Genomic DNA, 24886 nt, shown 5'->3' on the forward strand with positions numbered 1-24886 from the left:
TATCTTTGATTGCCATGAGAAATTACATGTTATAGGCTGGAAACTCCCCCCCACTCTATACAAAATAGGAAACTATTCATTATTAATACTAATTACTTATTTTTTATTGTCCTCTTAATTTCCTAAATTTAGGCCTAAGCAGTTCTTTTTTTCAGGATGACAATTATTGCAGTGTTCACACACATTTCAGCAGCTCTTCCACAGTCTTTGCCTTCAGTTTGGAAAACAGGCCTGAAGTTCACAGAAGTAGGAGAAATCAGACTGAAACAAAACTGTTCAGAAGCTGCTCCCGTTTGTACTACAATAATTCCAGCCACTGCAGTTCATGTACACCAGAAGCAGCTACAGAGGGTTGTAAATAAACTTTGTAACAAACATTGTGTTAATGGGCTAGAGCGAGGAAGGGGTTTCCCAGCTATTGTTTGCCCAGAGTATTTTACAACAGGGTAGAACTACATCATAGTGAGCAGTGATGGAAGGTGGCTGTAGGGTTCTTGAAGAAAGACACGGCTGGAGCGTTGGGCAAGACAGTCAACTGATACTAATTCAATAGCTGTCCCATCAATAGCAAGCTGTATGGACAAAAAAGTTGAGAATAGACAAAGCAGTCCCACTGAGCACTCAAGACTGGGTGGAACAGAGGAAACAGTATAGGAGAAGAGTCAGCAGCATATGCAGGACAGACTGTGTGTACGGTCATAAAGGTAGGTATTAATGCCTTCTTCTGTAGAACAGAAATTAACAAGTTAGTCCTGTACAGGAAGTAACTGCCAGAATTTCAAGGACAAAAATCAACCAAAGTTATAAGGAGGCAAGTGTTTCATTGGATTCTTCATTGCTCTTAGCCTGGATTCATTTTTAGACACAGGCATTTAGTGAACAAATCCACTGAATCCTGTAATATCCACTCTAAGTGAATGAACTACATCTTATAAGAAAGCCATTACCCTTTAATTTAATTTTGGGCAAATTAAAACCAAATGCAGTGTCATCTGTGTCTATCTACCACCAAAAATTAGACTCCAGAAGTGAGACAGACCCAAGAAAAGGCAAAACCTCAACCTGTTTCACAGTAACTTGTGCTCAGTGTTGCACTTGCTCTGATCAACTCCAAATTCAGCTGGGAATGTCATGGGCCACATCTGGAAACAGGAAAGCACTTGTACAAGCAGCCCTTCCAGGTGCTTCATCCCCTGTTGTACTCCTCAAATCCTTTGTTCTAACACCATTCCTATACAACTTTAAGTGCAAGCATCAGCATGACCCCCATGATGCAGCAGTACCCCAGTGGTACAGTAATGCTCTTCTAGGGCCATATTGTGCAAAAGGGCTTCCAAAATCTTGCAATGTTATTTTATATGAACTCAGCATGTGAAGAAGGGTAATGCAATTAAGTCTGTACACTAACAGGAGTTACTCTACTGTGGGCACCAGAGAAAGCAGGGATTGCCTTTTCATGTGTCCACCCATAACCCACTCTAACCAAGAAGTTATATGAACAAATAATAGCATGAAGCAACAATACAGGAGGTTCTCTGTATTTCAGAGAATCATCTGTAAAATACCTACACAAAAATTATGCTTCTTATTTAAAGTGTAAATAAAATAAAATCAACAAGTGAAATATTTAAGTCAATACATTGGAATGGTTATGAGACAAAAACATTCTAGCTTTACAACAGTGACTGGTCACTTCTCACTGTCAGACAAATCAAGATCCACCCTGCAGAAAAATAAGCCTCAAAACAGAATGCGAGATTTGTTTCATTTCAGAAGGTTCCTTCACCATTAGATTCTTCCCTAAAGAAGAGACTTCATTGTTCCAGCAATTAGTATTCCTCCACCCCAGCAAAACGCAAGCAAAGGGGAAAAAAAAAAAAAAAAAAAAAAAGCTATGAAAGGGTAATCTAGCCATTTCGCAGCTTTGCCTCCTTACTCCACCCAGTCTCTTCTCTGCTCAATGGCTGCACACAGCATCCACAAACATGGTAATATCAAAAGAAACACACAAAAATGAGATCCCTGAGAACAAGCTAGAAATTTGCAATACATCCTTCTGCTTAAAAATATTTTCTTTGTTTAGTTCTCCAACATATTTTTCCTTATTTCAAATAATTTTGTTAGGGATAAATACGATTTTGATAGCAGACCCTCCCTCTTCTGAAAACCAGCTGAATGCTGCAAAATCATTTACAAAACGATCATCACTGAGCAAGGTTTTTTAGCCTTCACCTCCGAGTACTATATAAACAATATTGTCACAGGAATACACACTTAAAGGAATCTCCACATAAATACATAATTTGGCCAGGTCAATATGCTCAAACATTTATTTACAGTAAAGCAGTGCTTTTGAAAGATACGGAATATATCTTAGATTAACCTTCCACCATCCCCTGGTTAGGTAATTCATTATGAATTGACTTGACCTGCAACAACCAAGCCCTCTGCTGCAGCACTATCAGCAAGGAAATTTCACCAGCAATATCATGGCAAAGAAAGGGAAGGTGTCACATTATGATTGGTATTAAAGGTCAAGTTTAATTGCAACCACCTTAAAATAAAACAAAACAAAAAAAATCTCACACTCACAGATCTGAGTAAACCCTAAACTTTTTAAGGCAGGCACCACTCCCACCCCCCAACTTCCATCAAAAGCCCTGCCTGCGCATAACCTCCTGCTGAAACAAAAACTCAAGAATAGCAATAAAGAGAGCATTTTAGCAACCTCGATTGATATTAAGAGGTTTTCAAGGGAAGTCTGTGCAACTGTAGGCAACCAGGCAGCGATATGACCCCAAGAAGGAGAGATAAGACCTCCCTCCCCCGTTTTCACTGCAGCTGGTTCTGAAGGTCTGAGCCACCTCCTATCACTGCCTTCCCTGCTAGATCACTGCAGGAAAAAGGGCTGGATGTGAAACAAATCCTTAAAATAACACCGACTCTCCCCTGCATTATCAATTCTCGTTTGTTTCCTGCGCTGCGGCCGAGCCCGGCGATCTGGGCCATCTCCTGCCGAACTCCTGCCTTGCCCTCGGAGAGAAGGGAGGAAACCCGCTGGGAGGAATCCGGGAAAGGGATGCTCTGCACCCTCTCCCGCACGCATACACCAGACTCTTCGCCCCAGATCGTTTTTTAATCGTTATGTGCGCCTGGTCCTCCTCCCCGGTATCTTGCTAAGTCACCAGAAGAAACGGAGCGGCCTAAGGGGCGGGAGGACACCGGGAGCGCCGGCGCCCACCGCGGGGCTGCTCCCCGCTCCCCACCCCGCTCCCTTGTCTGGCCCTCTCCTCCCTCCCCCGCGCCCTGCTTTCCTGCTAAGTCACCAGCGGCGGGGTCGGCGCTGACGCCGGGATGGGCCGGGGCAGAGGGGAGGGGACCGCGCCCGGCTGCCCCCACCCAGCCCCGGCGGGGCGCGGGGAGCGGCCCCCGCCTCGCCGCCCGCCTCCCGCCGCTGCCCCGCTCCCCCGCCTCCTCCCCGGCGCCCTCCTCACCAACGGGCGCGGCCGCCATTTTGAGAGCGAGCTGGAGAGAAGGAGGGAGGGGGCAGGCGGGGGGAGGGCGGGGAGCAGGAGCGCAGGGGAGGAGGGGGAGAGAGCCGAGCAGCGCCAGCGGAGCCGCGCGGCCCGCCAGGCCCCGCCGCCGGCCGGGACACCCCGGGGGGCAGCGGCGGGCGGGGGAGGGGAGGGAGGCGGCCCGGGAGGGGAGGCGCAGCCCCGGCCTTACCCGAACCGCCGCTCCGCTTTGCTCCGTGGGGCCGGCGCCGCCCGCCTCTCCCATTCACCGGTGCGGCGGGGCGGGGCGCGGAGAAGGGGTGTCCGGGCGGGTCCCGGAGGCGCTGGGCGCTCGCTCCGCTCCGGGTCTGTCAGTGGCGCCCCGGCCGCCGGGAGGGAGGGAGGGAGCGGCGCGGCCCGCCGCGGCACTGCGCATGTGCGCGGCGGGGGCGGGGACAGCGCCCGCCCGCCATCTTGGGAGGCTGAGGCGAGGGCGCGTGTCCCGGCCTGCCCCGCGCGCCGCCTCCCGGCCTGCCCCGCGCGCCGCGGCCTGCGGGCCCGCCCGGGCGGGGCCGCCGCTGAGCGCCGGTCTGCGGGGGTGTGCGGGGGTGTGCCCACCCTGTGCCCACCCTGTGCCCACCCTGTGGGGATCTGACACACGCCCCGTCACAGGCACGGCTGCCCTGCCCTCATCAGCGCCTTAGTGGTGGTACAGCCCGTTGGTGGTGGCTGGGAGTGGCAAAAGAAAGCTGCACATGTCAGCGAAGGAGCAAATGTCACCGAACGGGCTAGGAAGAGAAGGAAAAGGCAGAATAAGTGCAGAGGTTTATCTGCGGTGTAGCTTGGGAGGATGCTCGTGGGGCTGGACACGGCTGGTCCTCCAGGTGTGTGTTGGGGCCTGCGGGGCGGGGGAGGCCCCGCGCAGCCCGTCCCAGCCCTGCCCCGCGCCCTGCCCCGCGCCCTGCCCCGCGCCCTGCCCCGCGCCCTGCCCCGCGCCCTGCCCCGCGCCCTGCCCCGCGCCCTGCCCCGCGCCCTGCCCCGCGCCCTGCCCCGCGCCCTGCCCCGCGCAGCCCACCCCAGCCCACCGCCCCTGCCCCGCGCCCCGCCGCTCGGGCCCACCCCCTAGACGCGGTGCTGTGGCACGTCTGGCTTGGGTGGAATCTGTTCCTGAGGCAGCGCTGGGTTTAGTGAGTAACTTGGTCCAGGGTTGCCAAACTGAAAAAAGCATCTTCCTGCAGGCTGTGGCCGTTAGCTGTGTGCGGGTCCCGGAGGCTGGCCTGCCCTCCTGCATCTTGCTGGTGCACGGTCACAGTAAGAAAAAATCATGCTTTACCCTTGGAATAGAATGTTACTGTAACCTTGTACAAACCTGCCTCGTTAATTCTCAAAATATCATTGGTTTAATTTACCAGTGTGCCTAATGGTAAACTGAGGCATGGACCACTGGTAATTTAATCCACGTGCTTGCACAAAGGGACTGATGGGAGGGGGAACAGGGTCCTGGAGAAGCAGGCTGCTGCCTCCCTCCATTACCAGTTGCAAGCACAGGCAGTGCTTTGCGTCCCCTCAGTGCGTGACTTGGCAACTCGGTGGTTTGAGCTCCAGCGACAGCAGCCCTTCCCCAGGTGCTTCACAAAGTATCTCTTTGGTGAGCGCCAGAGATGAGCTGGCAGTGGACCCCTCCAGTGGAGCTGCTTGGTGGCAGTAAATGCACGGGCAAGGCAGGAGGAGCCGCGGGGCGACAGGGAACAGCCGCTGGTGTCATATCAGAGACCAGTGACCAAAGTCACCTCCTGTGTTGGCAGGTGTAGCAGTGTAACACAATGTTCAACATGTGCCATAAAGTTTTCTGAAATGGTGGTCAGAGAAAATAAGTAATTCTAAGTGTAAAACTATAGCAAAAACTGGAAGAAACCTCAGGGGACACTGAACATTTCGTAATCAAAAGCTGTACAGTTGTATCTGTTTCTATTGCAAGTAGCACATGAGATCACTAAAATCTAAAGTTTGTGTAATGAATCTCTGTGCTTTCTGTCAGCTTCCTGCTGTGGTCAGTCACTTTCTCTTCTGTTTATGTTGTTATTTTATGTAGCAAGAGAGGGCTGTTTAAACACAACACACAGCTGCAGACGCATCCAGGACAAATTTTGAGTGTGAACCTGCATTTAACTTAGTTTTTTAATTGACCAGATGACAATTTTTAGATCCATGAACATTTATTATAGTTTACACCCAAATGATATTAAGCACAACCTGCCTTTGGTCAGCCAGTGCTGCCTGCTCCCAGTCACCTGCTTGTTTCCTGCTCCTGAGCGTGGCCTCCTGCAGGGTCTGCTCTGCCACCTGCCCAGGAGGACTCAGGTCAGTTGGTCTGTAGGTCTCTAGACGTGCCCAGTTCACTACAGCCAGCGAGCAGGGTATCTGCAGAGGCAGGGACTCAAATTTGGGATAAGACTTGAAAATGGCATGCCAACGTTACCCTGGCTTTGTTTCAGTTTGCTTGCAAAGCAGGCAGAACTACTTTGACGTTCTCCAAAATTCTAATACACACTTTGGTGTGCATATTCCAAATGATAATTGGCATCTACCCAAGAAATTAAATCCATTTCACAGAGGTTGATGGATTTTCCCAACACTTCTATGACACAGGTATTTTATTCTCCTTTTGCATCTGGTCTTCCTTGTACCACTTCATATTGGGATGGAAAAAAAAATCCCAGCTCCCAGCACAGCTGAGCTGTGGGGAGCCCCAGAGCCCATTTTTGTGGGTTGTTTCCTTGATTGCCACAGTGTAGCTGGGTAATAGAAAACACAACCCCTGCCTCAGAGGGGCTGTGCAAATCCAAATTGAGTAGCTCGTTCTGATTCCAACTTAAATTTTTCCTTCAGGATATTCCTAAAGTAAATGTTTGCAACTTGCCCAGCCAGGATCCAGAGTGAGCCAGGCTTCTGCAGTTTATTTTTTACCACATGGGGTGGCACACACAGCTGTATCTACTGCTCTGCATGTTTCAGGATGTCACATCACACCTGGGAGGCGTTGCTCTGCTGAACCCTGAGACCTCCTCCTCTGATCATTCATCTCTTGCCTGTGAATGAAAGTTGTCATTAATATTCTACGTGTGCACATATTTGTGCAGGAAAACACCCGCAGCCACCGCGCCACTGTAATCAACTCCTGCACATGTTGCAAGTCCGTGGTGGTGCCTGACCTACAAAAGACAGGGGCTGTGACACTGCACAGCTCTGGAAGGCAAAAAGCTGCACAAAAATGCCTCCACAGATTTGAGCTGAAAGATCCACTCAGTTTCAGGTCAGGAATAAATTCTGGTGACACAAATGCAGTTGTAACTAGGTGCCTGAGCACATTCCAAAGGAAAATTAACTCCTAGCTGTGTCTTGCTGTTCAATTTAATGAGTCAACGGGCATGTCTACCTGTGTCATTAACCCTGTCATCAGAATAAATCACAAGATGTGAGAATTTTTTCAGCTTTTTGTGCACTGGTGAATAGTGACTTCTCAGTGGCTCAAGCAAGACTGGGCTCCAGAACTGCAAATTTGTCCACTGTATTGTTTTATAGATGGAAGTAGATGCAAAAGTTTTTGCTATTGTGATCTTTTTGAATTTTAATATTACTTGGGGTTTACCTTAAGGAAAGTGAACAATTATCGTTTTTGCATCCCTCTCTACTTAACCTTCTTAATAGCGTTAAAGAAGAGAAAATAAACAAATCCAGTCTCAGTATTGAGAACCCTGGCCTTGTGCAAAGCCTTCACCCTTCACTATAGAATTTCTTACTGAAAGGAACCCCCTTTTCAAATTCATTTTTAAAAAAGTGAAGTCATGGCATTTTCAGCAGGTCTTCCATTTTCACTACTCCCAGTTGACATGCCTACATTTATTTTCCCCTGCTTCCCAACTTAACTGGTCACCATGCATAGGTCATGAATAGTATATGCTGCCAACAGTGACAGTATTGTCTTTCTATGCCTTGATCCCATAGTCCGGGTTTCTATGGATATTACTTCCACATGGTTCCTTCTTTAAACTCACATGTTCATCCAGCAACTACTTTTCCCAGAGCCAAAGGATGAAGGTCCAGGTCCAAGTAGCATGTTGTTAGCTTATCAGTTTTGGTTTTACTGGCTGTGCCCTGGCCTTATATAAACTTGACTGCTCACCTTTGAAGCAGGTAAAACTGCTTTGACTGACTGACTGACACCTTTGTCAGGTAAAACTGCTGTCAGTTTTACCTGACAGCTGTAAGACTGGCTCATTTCTTAAGTCACAATCTATCTGCTGGCTAATTTGTGTTTTAGTGAGGGTATTACCTGTGTCTGCTGTGCCTCACAGCAACCTCCTCTGTCCCCATACAGTGAGATATTAAAAGTATCCTTTTTTTTTTGATGCAGTGAAAACAGGTATCGCATGCCATAACCTTGGCAGAGTTTTTAACATTAGGAGTATTAATTGTGGGCATTTATTGCCATACAATAAGATGCTTTTTGTTCCCAAATTTTTAAAATATATGTGAAAATAACACTTATTCAAAGGATTCATGTGTTTATGTGTAAAACTTTTATTTAATATTTTCAGCAAATTATTCCTTATATCTCCAAAATATTTTTACGAGCTAAAGTGAATGCCAGTTACATGGACATCCCAACTAGAAGTACAGTAAAGCAATGCAGAGATAATAAAACCCACCTTTCAGTCTAACTGGGCATGCATCTGAAAGATGCACACAGTATTTGTACCAGTTCAGAGGTGTCCTACAGCTGAAGGTGCAGGCCAGGTCATCATAGACTCCTGTAGCTAACTGGAATAATTTGTGTGCAGAAGGGCCTGATCTGCATGGAGAACTGCTCAAGTGCACACGCAGGTATTTTAGATCAGATAAATTGTTCCTCAGTCTCACAGATGAGTTTTGAAGCATGTTGCAACTGCATCTCTTTTCATTCACACCTATAACCTGGAGAAATCACACTTCAGGAGAATAAAAGACACCAAGTGTCAGGCTGTTAGAAGTAGCCAGGTGAGGTTGCTTCACAAATTTGAGTGTCACAGTAGAAAAAACACAATAACCGAGGAGTTGGTTGGTATAAGGGTTGGGGAAAACAGTCCAAAGCATATTAGCATGGGGTGGTAGCATTAAAGGAGGGGAGCACAAACTAACATCAATGTATTCTTAATCCATAGTTATCCCAGATTTGGATTAAACTGCCTTCTGGAGGGTTTTTTAGGGTCCTTTTTATATTTAACAGTTTACCTTTGGTCACAGCATTTCTCCACCTATTTCGTTCATGTTTTTAAAGAGACTAAGATAAATTTTTCTGCTAAGTACTGTCCATGGAATTGCTGCTGAGTCAAAAGCATAGCTAAAAGCAAAGCAAATGTGTTGGGTTTTTAATTTTTTTAATTCCATTGCTACTTATAGTAATGTGTAATCAGTATGTTGTTACTGCTGACACTTTCCACCCTGCTTCTGAATTCCTTTCACTGTATTGCTTTTCACTTAAAATAATAAAGCAGGGCCAGCAATGCTAAATGTTTGCATTTTATATAATCATAACACATCAAAGGGTCATTTCTTTGCACTCAAACTAATATTAAAAAAAAATGTTATTGTAGTATTTTTCAAGCTTATATAGTTTTATTGTTCATAAACAACACATAGAAGTCTGGAATTTACTTCTAAGTTTAGAGTCTCATTCCTGTATATCACTTTCAGCCATAGATATTAGTTTGTTATTGCAGAATCACCAGAAGCTCTTTAAAGTTCCACTTTCACAGCAGAAACCTCTTTCTCAAGATGTTGTAAAACAACAGGAAAATACAGCCTGTGCCCTGGGGAGGCTGCAGCAGTCTGAACACAGCTCTGGTGGTACAACTGTCCTTGTTTAGGTGATCCATGAGAATGAGAGAAAGTTGTTCTTAATGTCATTTCCACTGTAGATGTGGGGAATGGAAAGCACTAGATGGGAATGGTTCTGAAGGCAATTCACCAGCTGTCAGTGGCTGTTGTCATGGCCTGTCTCACTGACATCCCCTCTCTGTGTTCTGGTCAGGTGCAGCAGGACCCTGAGCTGCTCTCCTCCAGGAGGACACAGGCTTTGCAGCTGAAGGTAGCACCAAGCTGACAGAGGAGAGGGGTAACCCTCAGGCTAAGGTATGCAGGGAGTTTTAATCTTACATGACTTCTAAGCAAAAATATAATGCTGAATAGAAATACTTGCCTTTCAAACGGAAAATTAATGCTTTTTTTCCTAACATACAATTTATGTACCCAATAAACCTTTTCCAAACTTTAATAAAATGACAGTCTATTCCCCGTTAAAATCAGTAACACTTTACAAAAACTAGAGCTATTCAGGATTTTAAGTGCCATGCTGAGGCTTCATTTTTAAACATTTAGAACATTTATTATTACCAGAAAATTCAAATCCTCATTTAGATTTAAAAATTCGTAACTATTGTTTCTCAGTAACATCATGAATGTTACTGGTCTAGCTAGGAGATTCAGCAGATGAAACAGAAGTGTGCTGGGGCTGCTGCCAACTTGTACAAAGATGGTCTGGGTTTCTTTCTAGTCGGAAGGAACATTGCAGCTGCCTGATGAGCAGGAGGTGGGTGGCTCATGATGCCTTATGATTCACATACATAAGAATGCACCATGGACAACCCATGCACAGATACTCACACGCCCTAATCAAATTATATGTTTGACACATTCTTAAAATGAAACTTTCTGAACGCAATTATACTCGTTAGTTGTTCTGTGATTCAGTTTCATGCCAGCGAGCAATGAAACGCTGCTGTGGAACTTGGTTGTTCTTCACACCTCATAAGGAAACAGTAACTCTGGCTTGCCTTTTTACTACTGTTTTTTCCTCTGGACAACAGCCATAATTAATCATATGTTATCTAAAATGGGTTATGAAGAAGGACCACTTAGAGACATCCCTTCTCCTAGAAGGTGTTCTCTAGTAAATGTACTGAGAAATGTGAATAAAAGAAAAAATCTGAGATTTAAAACTTTGGCCAGACAACAAATACGCAGGAAGAGAGAGGGGGCAGAGTGCTCACTGCTCCCTCAGGCTGCTGCACCACTGCCCATGTGGAAGTTCAACACAGAAAACTTGAAACGACAGCAGTCAAACAGTTCATTCTGCAGTACCTGCACACATTCATCTCTTTAGTTAATCCCTTCTAGCTGAAATGAGAATACTGAACAGTGAGGAAACCTGCCAGGTGCTGCGTGTTCACTGTTGTGAACTTCGTACCAAATCCCTTTTTTAGTTCAGGGTGTTTTTCCCACAAGGGAATTTTTCCATACTCCAAGTTAATTATGTTTCTCTCCTCTTGAGTGTCTTTACTAACTAGAAATTTAAGCTAATGTAATCTATTTTAGGTGTTTAAAAGTGCTCAGTGCTATGGTATCTATGTACTAATCTAAAAAGATTATAAAAATCTGAATACAGGGAAGTAAGAGGACAGCCAGGGATCATCCTAGTTCTCATAGACCATAATATCTTTTGGCTGGCTTAGGTAGTTGTCCTGAAGTAGTACTGCATTCTGCTATGCAGAATGTGTACATTTTAATGAGGTGAGTTAATCTCTATATTCTAGGAAAAGACCTTGATAGCATTATCTGCCAGTGCTTACAGTACTGGATGTATGAGAGTGCACGGAGCTATTCCTGGGCTATCAGACCAGTTAAAGAAAAAGAATCTTTTACAGGGAACTAAAATTTAATTGTTTACAGGCTACTAATCAGTCACTGCACTGAGCACCAGACCCCAGAACTGCCTGCTGTGTTTGCTGTGAGCATTAAAGAAGAGCAGTGGGGGCACCTGTAAGGTGCTGGGGAACGACTCCCTGGCTTGTTGCAGGGGCTCAGCAGCACTGAGCTCCAGCTGGGGTCGATGTTAGCAGGGACAGCTAAATAACAGAAAGTGGGCCACAGACTTTTCTAAGATAATGCCAAATGCTGAGGTTGTGTAGTAATTCCCTTGCCCCACAAGGGATCCTTGTCCACAGCTGGAAGTCTTCAAAACCTGCTAGCACACAGCAACAAGCATTCCACTGCCACCTAAGATGGGCAAAACAAAACACCAGCAGTGCTTAACTTCACGCTTGGAAATGGTGATCACACTTGTTCAACAGCCCTTTACCGGCTGAAGATTAAAAAATAATATGGCTCCTTGTTGATGGGATGCATCACCAGTCAGAAAAATGGAAAGCACTCAGCTCAGAAAGAGCTGAGCCAGCTGAACAGGCTGGAAGGAGCTCTGTGCCAGTGAGCTGTTGCCTGATCACTGGGCAGGTCAAGCTCTGATACAGTTGGAGAGCACAGGAGAGCCTCTTGGAGCCTGACATTGAGATACCTGAAACTGAAGTCAGCTAGAATCACTGGATTGTTTCTTCTTTTAGCATTAATAGACCAGTGTTTGTGTGAGCTGTGAGACATAAAGGAGAGCAAAGTGAAGTTACACATGGTTGTAAAGCCAGAATGGAGAAATGGGATCAAGTAAGCAAGCAGGAGCCTCTCTAATGTGAACTGTGAGTACTGAGGGCTCCATCATCTTGCAGTGACAAGCTTTTGTCACAGAAGCAGGTACTAGTTTTTATCTAGATCCATTTAATGATGTGTTTCGTCATGTGGCTACATGAAAACTTTGGCTGGGAGAAACAAAAGGGCTGTATCAGGGTAGAAATGAGTGGGTGGAGAAGCGTGTGGCTGCTGCTCTCAGCACCAGTGCCAAGCTATATTGGTTTAAACTGTGATGTTAGAGTTATAGTGCACTTCCCTGCAGTATTTGTAGCATAATACAAAGTTCCAAACCAAAAAACAAGTTCCACAATCTCCCCTTGGATAAATCAAAATGTTTCTATTAAAATCAGTTAAACTATGGCTGTTTAAGGGTTCAGAAGATCCACCCCCTGGGACACTTTACCTCTTCTTAGCCTGATCCAATTCTTTAAGCTTATGCAAAATCCCCCATTAAAGTCAACTGGAGTACCCCCTTTAAGGTGGAAATGAATCTTTAGTTTAAATTAATGAAGTCACACCAGGAATGAATACAGCCCTGTTCCAATCAGGGAGCTAATTTTTGTACGATGATTGCAATTAGGAAAGTACATTATTTTCAGGGATGTAAGAGCTTGATATTAGCTACTTACTCTATCCCAAGACCCGCTTAAAAACATTGTGGAAGCCCCTCACAGTACATTTGAAATTGAATAAGAGATTTCAGTATTTGTAATACTTCTTTTCTTCAAGATCTTGAAATAATAAAAGTAATTTTCATAGGCTATCTTAGTATGTTTCACTGTGTGATGCTGGCAGTGTTCTAGAATTCTTTACTGATGTATTTTTGTGCACATCATTCTTCATTTTCTATTGTCTTGCTCAGTGTGGAATAATTTACATATATGCAAAATGAATGTTAAAAAGTCAAATCAAAATTGTGGCCTTTCTCACTAAGGTTTTGCAAGTGCTAATAATAAAATAGGGTGCAAGGCAAGTGGAGAATCTTGCCTTCAGGCATGAGTCTGATTTCACATTATTCTTGTCCAGTTCTTTGTTTGATGCTATTCTTAATTTTTATCAGTATTTTTAATAATTAAAGAAATAAACGACAAACTACGCCATTCAAAAATTGTGATACTCACCAGCTAATACAAATTTTAATCTGGAATGTTTAGAACGATGGGGGGAAGCAAGACAGGAAGGAATGGGGGTAGGGGACTTGGAATAATGTAAAGAAATTGGAGGAGAAGGCGGAAAGCTTATTTTATTCTCATTTAGCAATTAAGGCGGGAGTCTGTCTTTATCTGTTGTAGCAGACCAAGGAAAGTAAAGAGAGGAGGGGGCCTCGAGGTGGGTGTTTGTGAGCATTCAAGTTGTGCTGAGAAAGATGAAGAGAGCAAAAGAGAGAAGTTGCCCCCAGTATCCACAATAAAAACGTGCCGGAGCAGGTTGGCAATCAGCTCGGCAGAGATTCTGCAGCCCCGCGTTAGCCAGGTGGCCAGTTCCCCACTCAGCCTGCCAAGTGAGTTGGTGATCAGCTCGGAGCCAGACAGGGTGCCAGGTGGCCAGCTCCACTGCTCAGCATCCAATTAACAAGGACACTGGGCTGGGGCCAAGTGGGAAGGCGGCTGTGAGGTGGGGAGAGGCAGCATGGCTGCACCACCAGTCCAGCTCCACCTCAGGTCCAGCTGCCTTTACATTTTCTAGAGAGCTGGGTTTTTGTGAGTCTTTCCTTTGAGTTGTTTTGCTTGTTTGGTTAGTTTGGGGGTTTTTTTTAAGCAATAAAGCTGTCTAAATATTTTGGATGTCTCCAATGTGCCACACTTTCAGTGGTGGATCTGTCCATACTAGAAAGAAACCACCCAAGTCTTTTACCCTCTGAACTGTGTTTGAGTGTTACCCCAGTTTAGGAGATGCAGCCCAAGGCTGGTACCGGGCATTGTGGCACAAGTGGATCTCACCTGATTATACCTGAATTACTTAACAAGAAGGGATCCTCCACTCAGTCCTCACCAAGAATTTCAGATGTGAGGGCAGTTTTCAAACTCTGTTTTTTATTTTGTTCCAACATTTAATAATGGGAATTATTCTTCAAAGGCTTTTTCACTTCAGTGGATTTTGTGAGATGCTTTTTATTACATAAATATTACTTGGGGGCCCTACTTCTCCCACCTTTTAGGTCTGACATAGATTTTCCATAGGTTTATATGGAAGCATGAAATTCAACGTTTGTTGTGATTATGTGGCTATAATAATGCATTTTCTAAGAAAGCCTTGGAAGACAATCAGGAGCTGGGAGACAGGATGGCCCAGTGAAACCTTACTGGTCTGCCACAAGTGCAAAGCCAAAAATTAAAAATGTTCGAAGTCTTTTCCACTCCCTAGAAATCAGTTTGAGACTTGTCAGTAGACAAAATCTGTCAGTTTTATGCTCATACTATGACTAGAGGTCTTTGATTTGTAGTGTCTTGTGTCAGTAATAAGGTATAAAAACACTGGGGCAAGAGGAATACTGAAAAATTCAGCTCTCTTTAGGCCTCTCTCATAGTCTGCAAATAGCATTCCCCCTTTAAGCTGGCTGCTAGGGCAAGAGGAACACTGCTGAGCAAAGCAAGCTGGCTGGCCCACAGTGAGATAATAGTTTGTAGGAACAGAGCTGTAAGTAGCCTGGAGGATGTGAAGGTTCTCACCATCATCCCCAGGGACTCTGGATGAGCCCAGGGAAGGTGCTCAGGGGGAGGCTGGTCCCACATCCTGGAGCTGTCCCTGCAGATACACAAAGGGAGGACTTTGATGGGGAACATGTCAGGGCTTTTGGGTTCTAGCCAGGCAGCTACAAATCGTAACAGTTAAACTCAGTTCCACAGGCCAGGTATCAGATTTGTCACATCTGACTGCTTCACTTTGCATCAGCTACATCACACAGGTTGTTTAGAAAGAGATGGTGGTTCTCACCTGACAGGCCAAACACAAAATGCCAGTGTTTGTTTCAAGCTCTCAAATACTTGATTTGGTGAAATCATGTAAGACTTCTCTGTTACATTTCTCAGTGAGAAGGCAAGAAGAGCCGTTTTGATGCATAACTCCTTAGAATCAGTGCAAGGCCCCAGCAGTGCTGGAGGAAGGAGTTAGGAGTTGGTGTGTTATAATCCGGAGTTAACCCAGGGTGGCCCCATCACCTCCTGTTAGCCTCTGCACCCGTTTCCATAGATGCAAAATGAAGCTAACAATGCTTAATTATCCACTTTATCTACTAAACAGGGTTACGGCTAGGGACGTTATGACCATTTAATTACTCTTTGTAATGAGCTCTGAGGATCGGCGCTGCTGGAGGAAAAGGCAGAGCTTTGTGCGGGCGGGTGGAGCGGGCCGGGGGCTGCGGGGCCGCGTGTCCCGGGGGATCCGCTCCCGGGCCGGGGGCTGCGGGGCCGCGTGTCCCGGGGGATCCGCTCCCGGGCCGGGGGCTGCGGGAGGAGCGTGTCTCGCTGGCGTCGCTGCCCGTTTGATCCCGCTCGGACGCTGACTCGGAGGTGGGGTTTCGCTCCTGCTTACGTGTCTGTGTTTTGAAAGGAGCCGCTCCCGGTGCCGAGCTCCGTGGCTCCCGAAGAGCACAGAACTCCGCTGCCCCCCCTGCCAAGAGCAGCCCCCCGGTCCCCCCCGGCCCCCCAGCACCCATCACAGCTCCCTGACCGGCCCCTCCGCTGCACGCAAGGAGAAAGAGGCTCTTTCAGAGCAAGAGAGCTCGGTGAAAGATAAAGAAATGAGGACTTTGTGCCCTTTTCTTGTATTTTGACACAACTGCCGTTAGAATACCTCCATGGTTTGGGATCAGAATAAAGGTGTTTTCATATCAGCTTCTTGAGGGCAGTCAATTAATGTAGCAGTATGCATGGATAGAAGCAGTGCCCAGTCCAAGAAAAAAGACAGAAAGGAATGGTCAGCTTTACATATTTCAAAACAAAAAGTCCAAGATCTGTCCTTCCCCAGATTTTTTTTTTTCCATTTTAATTACTTCTTCAATCTCTATTGATGTTTTTTACCAACATCATCAGGCAGTATTTACATTTGTTTATTTTGATATTAGAATGTTGATGAACAACGTGTCAGAGAACCAAACCAAAAGGAGTTCAAAGATATTATCACTTTGTCAGTAATGTAGTTTGGGGCTTGTTAATCAACAATCTCACATTGTCAGATGCCAGTTGAAAATCTGCTGAAGGAACATAGAATTGGAACGGACCGTCTGTAGCTGAGCCCAGTCAGCTGCCACCACAGGGGATCATGCCATCCTGTTCCTAAGTGCCAGGGACACCACAGCATTTTGTGGGGGTTTTTAGCTCATGCATAAGAGTCTTCTCCAGGTTAGAAGAACCTCTCCTGAGCCTCTCTTCTCTGGTGGTTTGACATCCATCCTGCAGGCAGGAAACTATCTCCCAGGTAGCTGCAGGGAGTATTCTGCAAGACATTTTGACTGCATGTGGCTTTCACTGGCAGTCCTACTAAATGCATGCTAATTTCAGTGTGCATTGGACATGTTAAGCCCTAGATGTTTCAAATTTCCTTGCCCCAGTCCCTCCTTTGCCCCCCTTGGCAGCCACACATTCGTTTTCTGCCAGGATGGATGTCCCACGGCACATAACTTGGTCCTCAGGCAGCCAGGTCCACACGTGCCTGCAGAGCACTCACAAAGCCTGGTGGAACACAAACAGCCCCTGCCAGTCACCAGGAACAGTGTTGCTCCAAGGAAAGGAAAATTGCCTGCCTGTTTTACACCCATGTGCTTTACAGATTAGAATATGGCTTTAGGTGTTTAGGTGCTTTAAGCCTGACTGTAAGATTTTTCTTTTATCCCCATGATAATGAAGAGGAACTAAATTATCTATTTTCCAATATGCCACAAGGCTGATTAAACAGGAGGGCTGGAAAGGGGGTTTAGAGTCAATATTTAGCTTTGGGTATTCTTTTGTTTCTTTGTTATTTTTTAACAGTGGGTTGGAGAAGATTACAAAGCCTGAAATGCATATAAATAGTTCCCTGATAAAAAAAAAAAAAAAAAAAAAAGCAAGCAGAAGAGGACTTAATGGAAACCTTGCCCTGAGAAGCTGCCAGCTCTAAACCAACACTGTGGGCTTGCATAGTAGAACTATAAAGAGTAATTCCTCACCAAAAGAAAACTAAACTCATCTGGTTTGTTTTGCTTCCCAGTGTTCTTCTAGCCTAGCTGATTGTTGTGCTATTACTAACGTAGTTGGATGATGAATTAGGAAACTAGTATTTATAACAGCAGTGCCTATCTAGCATCTCTCAGCTTCAGAACACTTGCTTAGCATCAAATGTTTTCTACAACACTACTGAAATGGCAGTGATCCTCATAATTTTAGTAGCAACTACCTGGGAAGTAGAAAGTAAATGTTTCCTCCTGGCATACCTGGTCACTTCAGGTCCTATAATTTGTATTTGAATGATTCCATGATTTAGGAATTTAAACTCTGCATCTTTGGCTATGTCCCACAGCACCAGAAGTCCCAACCCATTTGAGGGATCTTGGTTTTACTTACAGCATTAACGTTAGTTAATAAATATACTAAAGCTGATGTAAGTGCTTATAATCTGTGAGACTTACATGGGAAGAAAGCCGAAATGTCCGTATCAGTCGTTGGGTGGAACAGGGCAGGAAAGGCTGGGGAAGGCTTTTGAGCAAGGCAGGAGTGGACCAGCAGCCTGCTGCTCCTCAGCTCCCACTGTGTGACCTCTAGACAAGCTCTTTCCATTTGTTCTCATGCTCAGTTTTTCAGAAGAAACCTGGCAAAGGATCAAGCAAAGCATAATGGAAAAGCTGTTGTGTGCTGCAAGCAGCAAACCCCAAAGCATTTCACATTTATTGTTGTGTTTGGAGTCATGGACTGGATAATCTAATATGTCTTTTATGTCTTATCTTGCATTGTTTCTACCAAGATTGTTTTGTGAGCATGCCACCTTTAGGCACTATTGATGAAAAACATTTGAAAATGGAACCTTAACAGGCTGCTGCTTAAGAAATATGAAAGCACAGATAATGCTCACAGCAAATCTGGGGCTGCATTGCCAGCCAGCACCAATAGCCCTGATGTACTGCTGGCTGTGTTATGAGGATGCAGTCCACTAAGGGCATGCTGAGCTTAAATTTTCTTAATTTAAGACTTCACATATGAACATATGGTAGAAATACAATGAAGCAGTTTGGAAATATTGGTGGAAAATAATACAATTTTACTTACCCCTATTTTCATATTCACAGATCTGTGCAACCATAAAAAACACCTAAATGTGTTTGTTTACATCCATATTGCATCTTATATCTGTTAATTAACAGGTACAAAACACCCCTGTCTCTGCCTAGTGCATTAGGATTTGTAGGGGTTTTTTTTTAATTGCTGATTAATACAGATTTTTTTATCTAATGAGAACAGGGCTGAAAGTGAACTTAGCAAAACATGCCCCGTGGTTGATGTTGTTCTGCTGTCCTTTAGTGAATGCCATCCAAAATGGCTTCAGCACTTACTGTACTTTGCCACCTCTGCTAAGCAGAATACAAAATTATGTAAAAATATATAATTATACATTAATTTAAATACATATACACTTATATCTAATTTTATAGCACTTTGGGGAAGATGGGGATAACTCTGACCCAATTTTTCGCTGAAGTGATGAGTAGTTCTGTATGCCTCAAACTGAAACACTTTAAAAGGTGCTGCCTTGTTAAAGTTTCATCTCTGGTGATCAAGTTTCTGTGAGAAGTCTGTAGTTAACCACTCAAAAATAGACTCACTGGCAGTCACTAGGTAATTTCTGAATATTTAGGTCAGTTGTTCTCATTTCAAGTTGGCAGCTTTTGAGACAGAACCTGGTGCAGGTAGTTACTGATGTGAACTCACTTCTGTTTCCACTAGTTAGTGTGAACTTTGCCAGGACTGCTCCTAAGGCTTCCTCTAAAGTTATTTAATAATCCAATTCCTCTGATCTGGTGGAAATGTTTGCAGCCTGGAGCCTTTCCCCTGTGTCAGTGCTGTGGTCTGAGCTTGCCAGCTCTTCCAGCACACCTACTGATGTGCAGGAGGGAGGAGTGGAGCCTGCTCATGTTCCTGGAACGGGGTGATCAGATGCCTGGCCAAGGGATTTTGATTCTGAGCCCTGTTTGTTTGATGTAATTTCTTTTCTTCCTGATCAGTTCATGTTTACCTTTTGCTGTGGCCTTTTTATTTTTCACTTTCTTCAGGAGTTAGAGGGGAATAAATGGAGATACTGGATTATCAGATTAGAAGTTAGTGTAACTTTTCAAAGAGAGAGAACTATCTGTACTGTTTTTGTAAGCTATTATTAAAAAGTCTTCAGCATGCCTGGAGAATCCCCAGGGCAGGTCCCTCAGGCCAGCTGCCCTTTCCAGAGCTCCGGTGGGAAGAGGTTGGGATCGTTAATGCTGCAGAGCCTCCCCTTGGACAGTGGTGTGTTCACATCTCTTCCCAAGCTGGTGTCCATCCTGCAGGACACCTTTAAAGGCAACTCTGATGGCACGTGCAGATTCTCCTCCAAGCTGAGATGTAGCAAGGTGTCAGCTTTGCTTCCGTGGCAGCTCCAAGTTTCAGAGCTGATACACACCTGGCTGCTGGTCAAGTCCCGTTGTTTTAGCTGGGTAGGAGTTCTTTTGACTGAAATAGCTTTGTCAGTGTAAGCCCAAGATGTTTTAGATTTTCTGGCATAACTTCTTTCTCTTCCTTTTCTGCCATGTCGACAATATCTGAACTTGGGGATTTTGCTGAATTTAACAATCCCATTATAATCTGAGCGATACAATTTGCCTTTAGACAAGCTCTTAATGTCATTCACAGTGCTTACACCTGTGTTAAAATTACAGCATTGGTTCAGAGCAATCTGCTTATTTTAAATAATTATTTCAAAATAATTGTAAAACAAATGCAGCATCCTTTTTTATAAAAATGCTTCTAATACCTTTACTTCATTCTTCTCCTCTTTGATGTACTGATGATGTGAAGCTGCCTCTTGTTCTGTCTTAGACTGCCAGGTGCAGCCAAGCTGTGCTCCTGGCACTGTCCCCACTGCTGTGCACATCTGGCTGAGCAGGGATGGGACCAGCCTGCTGGTGCTGGGCTCTCCCGGGCAGGAGGGGCAGCTCTACCTGCTCCCAGAGGCCACCAGCGCTGGCAGCCCCTGTCCCAGACCCACCTGTCACCACAAGGAGACTGGATGGTGACCTTGCAGGAGCAGGTCTCGTGCCCTGGCTGGGACTCCCTTTTATGAGTGCTGGTCTTAACAGCTGTTGCTCTTTGAGATAAAGAGCTTCTAATGAGCTGGCTTCATATAATGTCAATTGGATAATTAACTGGGTTCTATTTTAGGTTGAAAAATCATGCAGTTGATATTTCAGTAGGAAATAAATGCACAGAAGTACACACCATCAGCAGAATGGACCCAACCCCCATTTCATTTATTCTAGTTGTGTATCATAGACTTAAAAGCAATTGCCACCAGTTTTGTTTGTTTGTTTGTTTGTTTTACTTAAGAGGGCCAGTGAAAATCAGTGAGAATTTTTAATCTCAAAGTCGCTTTCTAGTGTTTCTCTTAATTGTCAAAACAAACCCTAATTTATATGTTAAAATAACTTTATCTAGATTGGTTTTATATACTATTCTTTCACTGTCTTTTTGTTGCTATTGGTGCGACGTTCAGGAGAGGTTATTTTTGTCCTGAGCATCATTACTGAGTGCTCGTGTATTTCCTTACGGTAGATTTCCACCCTAGGCAAAATGAATTACAGTCAATTTTTGCTCCAAGATAACAACCCTGTCCCCCTAGGGAAGGAGTTAGAGGCTGGCATTTTGGGTTTCTGTTCTGTGCTGCCTGTGACTGGCTCCCCTTGCAGTATAGTTGGGACCTTGCCAAAGTGGGGTTTTATAAAAATAGTGTTCACAGCATCTAGCTGATAGAGTTGGGATAATAGTAATAGTAGTAGTAGTAGTAATAATACCAACAATAATAATAGCTATAAGTTATAAATAGTAGTAGTAGTATTTGGATTTTCTGTTTTCCCTTCATGGCTCAGACTCTCCACCCCTCTGCACCCTGGGCAATGGTTTTATGTGTATTCTGGCTGGTTGTGCCAACACCTCTACAACCACTTTGCCAGTGCAGCTTTTCTTGCCCTTTGGAGAAACTGATCTTCTGGCCTTTAACCCTACAAAGAGGAACATTAGTTTATCTTAGTTTTCTGTACTTTGATACTTGATATTTGAATAGTTAAGGTGATAAAGAATAAAAGTTTCCCTTTCTTCCCTCCTAATTCAGCAGTCTATCTTGACAGCTCCCGATTTGGGGCATTTTCTGTAGTTGTGACTCTGGACACGTTGTGATCAGTGAGAATTAGGTTTGGAATGGAAGATCTCAAGGCATCTGTTGTCTGCGCTGAAAGCCAGCCAGCTCTGGAAGGTCTTTGTATGGGCTCTCCATGGGAGGGAGACAGTGAGCTGTTCCAGGGGGGTGGGAAAAGCGCTTCTCCTCCCTGGGAAAGTTCGCCGTGTCTGGGGCTGGCTCAGGAACACTGTGCAGGATGCTGGATTCTGATGCTGGTTCTGCGTGGAAATGAGCACATGGCACAGGACATGAATTTACTGCCAGGAGAGGAGTGAAACTGAGAACGTATGAGTGGCTATCAGATTCATAGATGAATCACCAAAAAAAAGTAAAAGAAAATAAGTATTAAATCAGGCAGTTCTTATACCACACACCTGATAGAAACGTGAGACTTGAGCAAATACTTCCAGCATCTCAAAATGTCATCACTATGTAGTGTGCTCAGATTCATCCTGTCTTTAAAAATTTTATAATGCCAAACAAATGCAGTTTGTGTTGATGTGTTCAGACCAGCAGTGACATCCAGTGGCTGATTAACCCAACCACAGGACTACTAACGTTTCAGACGGAGCGTCCAGAAGCGACGAGCTGTTGTGGATTTAGATCAGATGGAGTGTATAGTAAGTACACGTAATTTGCCACCTTCAGGACTTTTCTGAAGGCCAAAACTTGGCCACCTTCACGCTTGTTCTGCTGGGAAGATTGAACTGGAATGGCACTGTGTCTGGAGGAGGAATTGCTGTGTGTTCTGTGGTGGTGGGCAGCTCTGGACACAAATTGACACCTGGTTAAAAACCTCATTTTATCTCTCTAAAGGAATTTTGCTTCGTGCCCAATCACGTTGCATACAAGCAAAGCTGGTGGCTATTCTGAGAGCTGCTGGGGAACGTGCAGTGCTGAACAGCAGTGCTGGATCAAAATGTGGAAGATTGTTCTGTGTGCTCAGGAGTCCCCAAAACCCTCAAAAGGAAACTACATGGAGAAAATGTGACCAGTAGAAGTGGCAGTGTAGAGGCACACACGGAGTTAGGGTTTCTCTGTGCCCCTACAGCATCTGATCAGAGTAGGTGCATGGTGGAAGGTTTTATCTGTCACAGAGATGTTATTTATTCCTGGCCATGAGCCCAAAGGCAGCTGGAGCTGCTAGAGCCACCACTGCAGCCCTGATGCCACGGGTAAAGGACCCACTGCTGGTTTGTGAGGGCTGCAGCTCCTTCCTGATGTTAACATGCAATGGTGGGAGCGGGGTCTGGCACATCCTACACCAGCCATCCTTTTGTCCTGCTGTTTAGCTTCCTGAGACCACATTTGTGTTTGTTTCCTGGAGCAGTCTGCAGTTAAAGGAGATGTTAATGAGGTATAACTCACAGAGCTCTGGGATGTTAATGACAATAGAAATACTGTCTTCTAGGAACCAAATTAGATGTTTCAGAGAAACCTCACACAAACCCAGTGACATCTTCCAGAAGAAGTGTCCTGATAGTAAGCTTCATAGAATAAATGGTTGCTTCCAGCATGAACAGAACTAGTTTTAGCCTGGAGAGTTTAATGTGCCTGTCAGTACTTCAAAATGAATGATTAAAGATAAAAATAGGTTTATTATGTTTTCAATTGCATTGGGTTTCAGATCTGCAGGAAATACAGTGTCTGCTTGCTGAGAACACCAGGTAAGACTGTCCTCATGTAGTCTGTCTGTTAGGTACAACTAATTGCACTGTCACAACTGTAAATGTTTCCAGTCCTGGTTGCAATTACAAGAAGCACGTGGTAAATTTGTTTTGACTTTACTGTCTTCTGGTTAACTTAAAAATGCTGGGTGATGGAAGTCCCTCTGTGGAGTATACTTCATTTTCTCCTTAGAGCCTGCCACTGAGATGCACACTTGAGAAATCTGTCTTACAAAGCTGACCTGACTGTGGATGTTCTTGGCAGCACAAGCTTCCACTCTGCTTAGATTAGACTTGCTTGGAGAAAGATGCATGAGATATATATTCCAGAAGCACTTATTAATTAATATTAAAAAAAGGTATTTTCTTTTTAAAAGCCTAACTTCTTGTGATGCCACTAAAGGGAAAGAGGGTTTTTTCTCCCTCAAACCTTTATTTAATTTATTTACTATATAACTGAATTTGTTATTACATTATCAATGTAGCAAAATTTTTCCTTCAAAAATAACTCTATTTCTCTTGCCTCTGTCCTGTGGCTGAATTTCTAACAAATACTACCAGAAATATATAGTAGTACCAGTAATATGAAAACATTGCCACAATGCTATTGGAAGCCTTAAACCCCTTTTATACACAGCCTCAACACTTGTTAATAATATATTCCCTGTGAGGCTGAAGAGCACCAAAGAGTTATCCAAAGAGCACCAAAGAGTTAACAGATCTTATAGTTAAGTGCTTAATTAGCAACGAAAGAGTAAAGTCAGAAAAATTCAGTTCATTATTTGTCATGGATACAGGGTACATTTCACTTTTCTATGTAGAGTAATACATTTATATGAAGACTTTACACTTTCAAGGTTCACAGGTCAAGATTAATCAGTTCTGACCTTGGAACACAGCTCTTCATGGAGTAAAAGCTGAGTAAGGGAATCTGAAACAAGAGTCTGTACATTTCTATAGAGCTCGACCTGATTGAATGGTGAAAGTGTAATTGAACAGCAAAAATAACATTCCTTTTCAGAGGAAGAATTAAAGACCCTTGGAAAAAGAGAGGTGAAATACAAGTAATTTTTCAGTGTGATTGACATTATGACTTAATCTCTAACGTGGCTGGGGCTGGTGGTTATAGTGTTCCTTTCCTACTATAATTCTTCCTCCAGAGCAGTTCTTCCTGCTTAAAATATTCAGCAGAGGAAGATAACAAATATCAACATTTTTAAATGCCAGGTGCTTTGGTAACAAAAGTATTTGCTGCCAAACAGAATCCATGTTTGTTTATACATGACAGCTTTATTTACAGAAACTTTTCCGGTTTTATTTACCTGGTATTTTCTTCGTAGCAAAGCAGAATGTGACCTGGCAGGAGGTTGCTGCAGTCAGCCCAGCAGTGGCAACCAACAGGCTCAGATGTCTAGAACCAAGGAGCAGTTTCTCTGTCCCTCAGCTCAGTTTGGACTGCAGGGCTCCTGTCTCAGCTCCTTGGCCCTGAGGTTACAGACCTCTGGGTATGTTAAAACTGAAGGGGAACAGCTTCGGTTTGTATCCTGACACTGACTTTCCAGTGATTTTTTATGGAAATAAACTCTCCTCATTCACGCTCTTCCTTATTTTTAATACCCACCAGAGCATCTGAGACCTCTGCCCTGCTGCCCCGTTAAGGTTTCCCTTCACAAGGGGAATTCCTCAGTTACCATTTCTGGGTGGTTTAAGGTTATTTCATGCTTCTTGTTAGACCTGGCACACCAGACATTCTTGACCTGGTAGGTTTTTTTATTTGTGACT

The 24886-nt window shown here is 44.5% G+C and overlaps 1 protein-coding gene and 1 long non-coding RNA gene across 4 annotated transcripts in view; one reads left to right on the plus strand and one right to left on the minus strand.

Moving 5' to 3' along the window:
* PAFAH1B1 (platelet activating factor acetylhydrolase 1b regulatory subunit 1) overlaps positions 1 to 3902 on the minus strand; it is a 31598-nt gene extending 27696 nt beyond the window's left edge. Inside the window, exon 1 of one of the 2 annotated variants that reach the window (XM_051635639.1) lies at positions 3727 to 3902. The gene's annotated coding sequence lies outside the window, so the exon portion shown is untranslated. Of the gene's footprint in view, positions 1 to 3494; positions 3540 to 3726 lie in introns of those variants that run through there. The other variant, XM_051635640.1, reaches the window with a different exon arrangement.
* A 152-nt stretch (positions 3903 to 4054) lies between these two features.
* LOC127392103 (uncharacterized) overlaps positions 4055 to 24886 on the plus strand; it is a 35090-nt gene continuing 14258 nt past the window's right edge. Inside the window, exons 1-3 of one of the 2 annotated variants that reach the window (XR_007891188.1) lie at positions 4055 to 4378; positions 4733 to 4805; positions 9565 to 9665. This is a non-coding gene — a long non-coding RNA (uncharacterized LOC127392103). The remainder of the gene's footprint in view (positions 4379 to 4732; positions 4806 to 9564; positions 9666 to 24886) is intronic. The other variant, XR_007891189.1, reaches the window with a different exon arrangement.

The sequence above is a fragment of the Apus apus genome, chromosome 18 (assembly GCF_020740795.1).
Source record: "Apus apus isolate bApuApu2 chromosome 18, bApuApu2.pri.cur, whole genome shotgun sequence".
NCBI classification, from domain to species: Eukaryota; Metazoa; Chordata; class Aves; order Apodiformes; family Apodidae; genus Apus; species Apus apus.